The sequence below is a fragment of the Dermacentor silvarum genome, chromosome 6 (assembly GCF_013339745.2).
Source record: "Dermacentor silvarum isolate Dsil-2018 chromosome 6, BIME_Dsil_1.4, whole genome shotgun sequence".
NCBI classification, from domain to species: Eukaryota; Metazoa; Arthropoda; class Arachnida; order Ixodida; family Ixodidae; genus Dermacentor; species Dermacentor silvarum.
The window spans coordinates 113,251,475-113,259,733 of record NC_051159.1 but is presented as its reverse complement, the minus strand read 5'-3'; positions in this window follow the sequence as shown (position 1 = coordinate 113,259,733).

The window sequence follows — 8,259 nt, the reverse complement described above, 5'->3', positions numbered from 1 at the left end:
CGAAACATACCCCATGCCTCCACCAGAATGTAACGGTATTTCGAGGAGTAAAATACAATAACTGGTTTATTAAGGGCGAACCTGTGCCCTGCAACTAACTATGTACACGAAGAGTTTTCAAGAACGTTCCACACGAACGTCTCTGCGCCGAACGCACTTCTTTCTCTTCCAGTGATGGTCCGCGCCCCTGTCTCGTGCGCGTGCACGAGCGGCATACATTGCGCCACCCCACGAAACCAAGCAGGCGCGCGAGACGTAGCAGACGTTCTTTTGACACAGTGGCTCGCTGGCTACCGTCGTAGAACACATTTTTAGGAGCAGACTTGCGGCAATATGCGCTCGTCATTATTGTAATTATCGAAAAAAATTATTTTTTTCTCCTGTTTTCATTTTTGTTTCGTCACATCTCGAGAAGGATTGTCTAACATTCTTGCTTTTGACTAGAGGGCACCAAAGCCGGTAACTACAATAGAGAAAGAAATCAGAAGTCGCACAATCGTTGTCTATTATTCGGCGATAAACCAGTGACGCCATGCGCCCCATGTACAGCGTTGGCAGTGTTCGCGTCGTGCCTGGAAGGAGTGTTGCTTTGGTGCCCGCTGTAGCAAATGAAAGGAAGCGTGTCCTTACCTAAGAAAAATCGGTTGAATGCCGTCGTTAATGTGCCGAGGAAGCACGGTGGCGCTACGCTGCACAGAGTGTTGCACAGCGCACACCAGAAGCCACAATCGTTCCTTGTCACTTGACCTTAAGCCGCGTTTCCTCGCGTGCGCACCGATTGGCGAGAACGAGACAGTTCACTGCGGAGAAAGGCAAATCAAGCATCTCCTCCTGGTGTGAGTGAGTGAGTGAGTGAAATAACTTTATTGAGGTCCAGAGAAGACGCAGGGGACACCCCGCGCCACCCGGCTAGTCCCACGTAGGGACCGGCAAGCCGAGCTTGACGGCCCGATCGCGGGCACTCTGGACGGCCAGGGTTTGGTCGTTGAGTTCGGAGCTGCCCAAAAGCGCAGCCCACCTATCCTCGCTGAAGGCGGAGCCGATGGCTTCACACTCCCACAACACATGGTTAAATGTTGCCGTTAGTCCACAGGCAGGGCAGTCCGCACTGGGATACCTTTCAGGGTATATAGCGTGAAGAACCGCAAGGTTAGGATACGCACGAGCTTGTAAAAGTCGAAGGGTCACCGCCCGCGCCCTGCATAAGGCAGGGTGCGGGAGGGGGAATACCCGTCTTGACAGATAATAATGCTTAGTGATTTCATTATACGTCATCAATGGTTCCCCGCGGGGTAGGGGGACTGCGGAGGCGGCGCGGTCAGTGAGTCCTCGCGCGGCCTCGTGCGCGCTCTCATTAGGGTTAGAGGGAGAGCCCTCAATCGACCCCAAGTGAGCGGGAAACCAAATGAGAGAATGCGGAGAGATACTTTTGAAGCTTTGGAGAATGCGAAGGGCCTGAGGGGAGACCATCCCGGTTTGGTAGGCCTTAATGGCCGCCTTAGAATCGCTATATATTACCTCTCTGCGACCATCGAGCACAGCCAGCGCGATTGCAACCTGTTCGGCTACAAATGGCTTCGAAGTGCGTACTGTAGCGCAGCAAGTGATCTTGGAGTTAGAGTCGACGATGGAGACGGCGAACGCCTCTTGTTGGACATAGGCCGCGGCATCCACGAAGCTTGCCTCAATGTGGTTGTTACGTACATGTTCGAGTAGAGCTCTACCCCTGGCCCGACGTCTGCCGACGTTGTGTGTGGGGTGCATATTGCGGGGAATGGGCGCGATGTGTAGTTGAGATCTGATGTCGCTGGGAATGCGCACGGCGTCGGGGCAATGGTCGACAGGGTAGAGGTCCATCTCATCGAGTATCTTGCGGCCCGCCGGGGTGCCGGATAGCCTGGTGTGTCCCACAAACAAGCAACAACGGGGTCAGCTCCTGCTGGGATTCCGCCGCCTGGCGCTTCCAGCCGGCACAGAGGAGGACAGCCTCATCCCCGCGTTGAAATCAGCGTTCTGCACTCCAAAGCGTCTTCGAGTCCCTCGATTCGGTGGGGCTAACCGGTAGGCTCTAGGGCCTCCTCGTCAAGTGGGCAGCCGTGAGGCTATCCAACCACATAGCGGACGCTAACCCTGCCCGCACCAACCAAGCTGTCCTCCGTGGACAGCCCCCGGTGCTTGCCTGACACCCGAGGACGATGCTTCATACCCCGGACGCGTATTTCCAATTGCTAGTAGGTACAGCGTTTGACCGCTGGCGCCACGCTGCGCCGCTCGCGCGTACCATGTTTCTAGCCGCCGCCGTTGGAACGGAGGAGGCGTTGACTAAGAAAACGCTGGGCTGGTGGTGACTAGCCTGCTGTTGGGATCGGTGGTATTATAAACGCATCACTGTTTTGATGATCCAAATATAATCTCACTATCAGGGAGGGAGCAGTCTACCTGACTGGAGCAGTATGTTTTTATTTGGGGTGTTGCTACGCTGCGCTCCGCAACACCCCAACGACCACCGCTTCGCGTCGGCGCCCGGTACCACGGCTGCCGCCGTGGCACCGGGGTTCAAACGACCACGCTGGCAAACAGAGAGGAAAAAAAAGCGTGATATTAAGAAAAAAAATCACAGCATATCCACGGGGTGAATGATGATGAGTGGGCGAAGCTCCGGAGGGAATCATCGGATCTCCCGCTTAAGGGGACGCTAGCACAAACGCGTTAGAAACGTGCAGTACTCTCTAGTAAGGGGGAGCGGCCACAGCGTCTTACGCAGCCATTTACACATGCCGGAACGTGCACCGCGTTTGCCGACGCCATCACATGACTGCTGAGAGAGTATACCCCTCTTATTCATAAACGCTCCTCGACTTGAACTTGACTTGCCACCGCCTTGGGCAGCGCGTTCGAAACGCGTTGAAGGTAAGGCGGAGAGGCCACAGCGTCTTACACCAGCTTCTTACACGGGCCGTAACGCGCTAGCACAAACGCGTTAGAAACGCGCTAAAAACGCGGCCATTCGTTAATGTTGGGTATTTATTGCCATCGTGGTGCGTGTGTCTATGTGCGCTTCGTGGCGTAGTGGGCTAACGCCGCGCGCTCGGAAGCGAGGGGTCCCTGGTTGGATTCCGCGCTACGGACACAACTTCGGAATTTTTTTTCTCATTTTCTCAGACTGGTTACACACTACTACTACTACGACGGGGACGGAACGGGTGCCGCTATAAGGAGCTTCGCCCCTAAAAAATTGTAGCGCAAGCGGGATTTGAACCAGCGTACGCATGATCCTAAAGCGAGCGCCGCAGCCACTCAGCCATACAGCCACGCTTCCGGAGGTTGCATTCATGCGAACCATATGATTGCGTTCGAGCGCCCTCGGCGAAAGAAACCCCCTAGAAACGCGGTACGCGCGAGCGGCGCAGCGTGGCGCCAGCGGTCAAACGCTGTACCTACGAGCAATTGTAGTGTTGCACCCCGGACGACGCCTCCCTGGGCTGCTGCGTGTGGGCTTGCTGCGTAACCGCCATGACGACGTCTTTCCCCTATTCGTTTCCTTTCTCTTTTTCCGTACTCTACCCCTTCTCATTGGCGCTGAGCCGAGCTCGGGGGCTGCAGAATATAGCGTTAACTTTCCCCCTTCTCATCAAGAACAAGTTGCCGCTCCGCCCCACACCACGTCCCGAGCCCGGAGGTGAAAGGAGTATCCCCATGTCTCCCTTAGCGGTGACGTCATTTGGCCAGATTCGGTCAGATTCAGAAAACTGCCGTGGTAGTCAAAGAAAGCTATTCGCGTTCAAATGTCGAGTTGTATGTGTCCGGCAGTCTTGGGAGCGCCGACGCGGCGAGAATGACGGACACCCTGCAAGCGTTGGCCGCATTTTCCCGTCTCCCGACATACTTGCTCGCGCACATGGTTTCTTGCGTATTATCCTTTTGAAATCCTCAAGGCACGGTTACCAAATAATAAATTGGAGGAAGCTTAAGTTTCGCCTTTAAGAGTAGAACGCGATAGCGTTATCTGGACCCGTTCGCATCGCATCGTTCGCATCAAGGAGGTTTTGTTCGCATACGGCAAGTAGGCTTCATTCACTGCAACACTGAACGTGGGAAAGCCAGCTTACAAAGACCAAGCTTACATCGATTGCCATAAAGTCGGCTTCGCTTTTAAACTGAAATGCATTGCTGAAAATACGCTTTTCCAGGGGCAATATAAGTGGTCTTATAATAAAATGTGAAGGCCCTAGCACCTTTTTAATTATTTTAATAATTGTTTGCCATTGCCCTGACGCACGCAGGTCTGGTAGAAATGCTGGAAAAGGGGTTCGTGTTTGCGTTTCCTCGTAGCAGAATTAGGTTTTCTCGTACATTCAAATTACAATCCGACGCCGATTGGTACACAATCCGACGGCGAATGTGACGCCGAATGTTAAAGTCGTACTTTACCATTTTTCTGATGGATTTCACTGTTAGAAATTCAATTTTTGTTCATCAAAACCTTGCACCACGTGGAGGGCCTGCGCGGTCGATGTGGTGAATGATTTTCTCCGTCACCCTCGATCACACGCCGGTTGCCGACGCCGGATTTTCGGCGACACGGGGCCCTAAATGCTATCACGTTAATATATAATGTGGTTGGGCCAAAAGCTAAAACCTCTGGTGAGTTGCACATTCCCGTTTTTGGTCGTTCTTGTTTCAGGCGCATGCTAAAGCTCTGCAAACCGTTAACTCTTCTTTTGAAGAAGTCGGGAACTAATTATGGGTTGTGAGGTCCCAGAGCAACTCACGGGCTACAACATACACAGTTGTGGCGGGGATCCAGATTAATTTCGGCACTTTGGATTCCTCACCGCGTGCCCAATGCACGCTACGCGAGGGTTATTGCGTACCGCCGGCATTTGAATACAGCCCACACGTCAGTGAATCGAACCCGGAACATGGTGCTCAGGCACTTATTGGCACTGTTTTTATACCTTCACTGTAATGATTGTCCTACATCTTGTGATGATTGTTAAATCTGAAAGAAAGACATATTCGGCCACGCGCAGGAGGGAAAAGCAACAATCTTATTCACACAGTTATAGCTTTATTATTCATATGATAATCGGAACGGTCCGATTTCGTCACCTTTGCCCTTTCTATTGAATAAGCACACCAAAGAGCGCCACTATATATGCTCATACTTGGCCTGCCCTTTTCCAACTTGGTATTCCATCTTGAGCTCCATAGCTGTTGCAAATGTGATGGAACCGAGGCACTTGCTTCGTATCCCCGGGGCAATTCTAGCGCCTTTACACAAATCCTCTTCCGCGGATTCTAAATTGAGCCAGAGTGAAATGAAAGAAAACGAATTGAGAGCTCGGGTTGCATTTCTTATTATATTGAATTCTTTATCACGAATGTCTCTCCTTTGAATAGAACAAAGGGTTTCCCGTTTCCCATTTACCGGTCGCAGCGCGATTCCAACGTAATGCACCTATAGCAGCGTGGGAAGCTCCCCGCCAATGTGCCACGTGGAACCACTTCAAACGAAAAAGCCAACCGCGTCTGCGGAAACGAAACAAATATAGCGAGTAAGTTGCGACGCTCAATTTACCTTTCTCGGCCAACACTGCAGTTCTTCTGAATTGGCGCCCTGGGTGCGGTGCACGGAAGCAATTGACATAAGAAAGATGAATGGAAGAGAATGCAAATAGGAGCATTTGTTAAAAAAAAGGCAGAACAAAACAAAAAAATGTCAGAAGGAAATAATTGCCTCGCATTGTTCGGAGCATCAAGCCAGCGGTGCGCGCAATTCGATGAAGAAAAAAAGAAGTGTTCTGTGTGTTTCCTAAAGCGGATTCTCGCGTCTAATCTATTTTTAGGCCTCTCGGAGGGAACGAAATTTTCTCGTTGGCTAGTGCCGCTTTGTGATTTTTCTTTTGTATGTTTTTTCTACTTTTTTTGGTGTTGTTTGGGTGCCTTTCAGTGGTTACTTCGTTTCTCGCCTCGCGTTGCTGACTGTCGGCGAGTTCTTCGAAGCGAATTTGCCCGATCGGTGGGGCTTGGAAAAGGCACTCACTCTTGCCTTGGAGCTACGACGTTTGTTGAACGCAGCGCCTTTATTTGCGTCAGTTGAGGTTACATAGTACAAACTAGAGCGGTGGGGAAAAGTGGTTTTGACTATCTCCTACTCAGCACCTATTCGCGTGATCAAACGTAACCCATGGAAGAGAAACTACACCGAAGGCGGCATGAAGAAGCGCTCATGCATCTAGATTTAGGCGCACACAAGTGCCCCAGGCAGTGAGAACGACACCAAGAACCTCATCGAGCACATAATTGTCATTATTACTTTTCTATAGCAGACATGCTCATTTTAATATCATGTGATACCTTGTTACATTTCTGTCCCTGAGGGAGATATAAGCAAGCTGAACAGAAAGGCCCGCTGCTGATAGCTGTACTTGAGCGTCGCAAAATTTATTCAGGAAGCCTGCAGAAAGGCTACAAGCGTGCTCTGGGAGGTATACAGTTTGTTTATAAAGAAGTTGTAAGCTTATATTCTTGCCGACTGGTTGCTATCGCTCTCTCTCTGCACACAGTCAATTCGCGAGACAGTGCGCCCACATTGAGACTAACCAAAATACACGTGACCCGCCACGGAGGCTCCCTGGCTATGGCGTTGTGCTGCTGAGCACTAAGCTCGGGGTTCGATTCCCGACCGCTGCGGCCCCATTTCCATGGTGTTCAAATGTGAAAACGTTCGTTTACTGTGATTTAGGTGCACGTTAAAGAGCACCAAGTGGTCGAACCTACCCGGAGCGCCCCACTATGGCATCCGTCATTACCACTGCAATGCTTCCAGGCGTTACAATAAATAAATAAATAAGTTGTGCATGCAACGCCTAAAATTAATCAATCACTCAATCAGTTACTCAATCAATTAATCAATCAATCGGTGCTGCAGAGAACGCACACAAAAAAGGGCAGTTCCATACTGCACTACATTTACAGAATGTACCTATACTTCCGCCAACCAAGGCAAGCGGGCTTTCAAATGAAATGAACAGCGCACGCGGGTCACCACAAGAATTCTGAGTCATAGTGCCAAAACTAAATTTGGAGCTTTTTACTATTTAAAACTATCTATTTGATGGCTTTATAAATAACGATTGCCACTTAGCGTCATTCCAGCAAGGTGTTTGCTATGTTAAGCGACGCTTAGTCCTTATACTTCAGTTATATGGCTATCAATCTTGACTTGAAAGAAATGAAATGTTGGCCATTGCATCCTTCTTTGAACGCAAATGAATTCGCGTGCAGGTGTATCAGCGTGCGGGAAATAAACCCGGTCACTCCGTACAGCCCAAGTGCTCTCGTTTTGCTCAATTTCATTGTCCTGTGTATTTAGAAGTAATAGGCAGCTGGCATGGGCTCGTCATGAGTTGGTGTGCTACAATTTATGTTCAGGCATAGTCCAGTTAATTTAATGCTGCGTATCTGTGCTTTCTGCATTTGCAATGTAGCTTAAAATTTCCAGCATTTCTGTGTTGGCGAACCGTGCTACAATATAGGTGTTTTAAAAAGCAGCGTGAAGGAAGCTTCTATGTCATACGAGGGGGAATCTCAATCTACCTCTTCATCGTGGGCCGAAATTTGGTTTTGTTCGGAAACATTGAGCTAATGAATGTCGAGGAATTGCTGAAGACAGCTCGTACCTTTGAACACAAACAACCACAAAGCCCCTCAATTCTGAAATACGTGAACCGGATAGATATAGCGTTTGTCTCTAAACAAAGTAGCCCAGCCGGCTCTTTATTTTATTCCTATTTGGGATGCCAGCTCTGTCAATATACGTGAGCGATAGGAATAAAAACAGCTTCCTTGTCGTTCATATGGAAAAAAAAAAAACACTTGAAAGCTGGACGCAAAACTACATTTTCACGAGCGTATTCTTAGCGTGATTCATCAGCCTGAAAGCTTTCCTTTAATGCTACGGGAAGCAATGTAAAACCATCGCTGGAACGAGCCAATAAAAGCAGAGCGTTTACTTTCGCAACCACTTTCAGTACAGACACAATGAACGCGTGAGGCTGTACGACCTATGTTAGACGTCCTTTAGTCGTAAAATGTATCGCCAAGTAGAATAAAAAAGAAGAGCTGCAGTAATTTATTTTATTGGAAACAGAAACACTGTCGGCTACTAGGACAGCGCGAAGAAAGGCGAATGCGAAGTAACTGAGTTTGTGCCACTGTGAATACAGATTTGTAAGTAATGGTTTAGCTACGCGG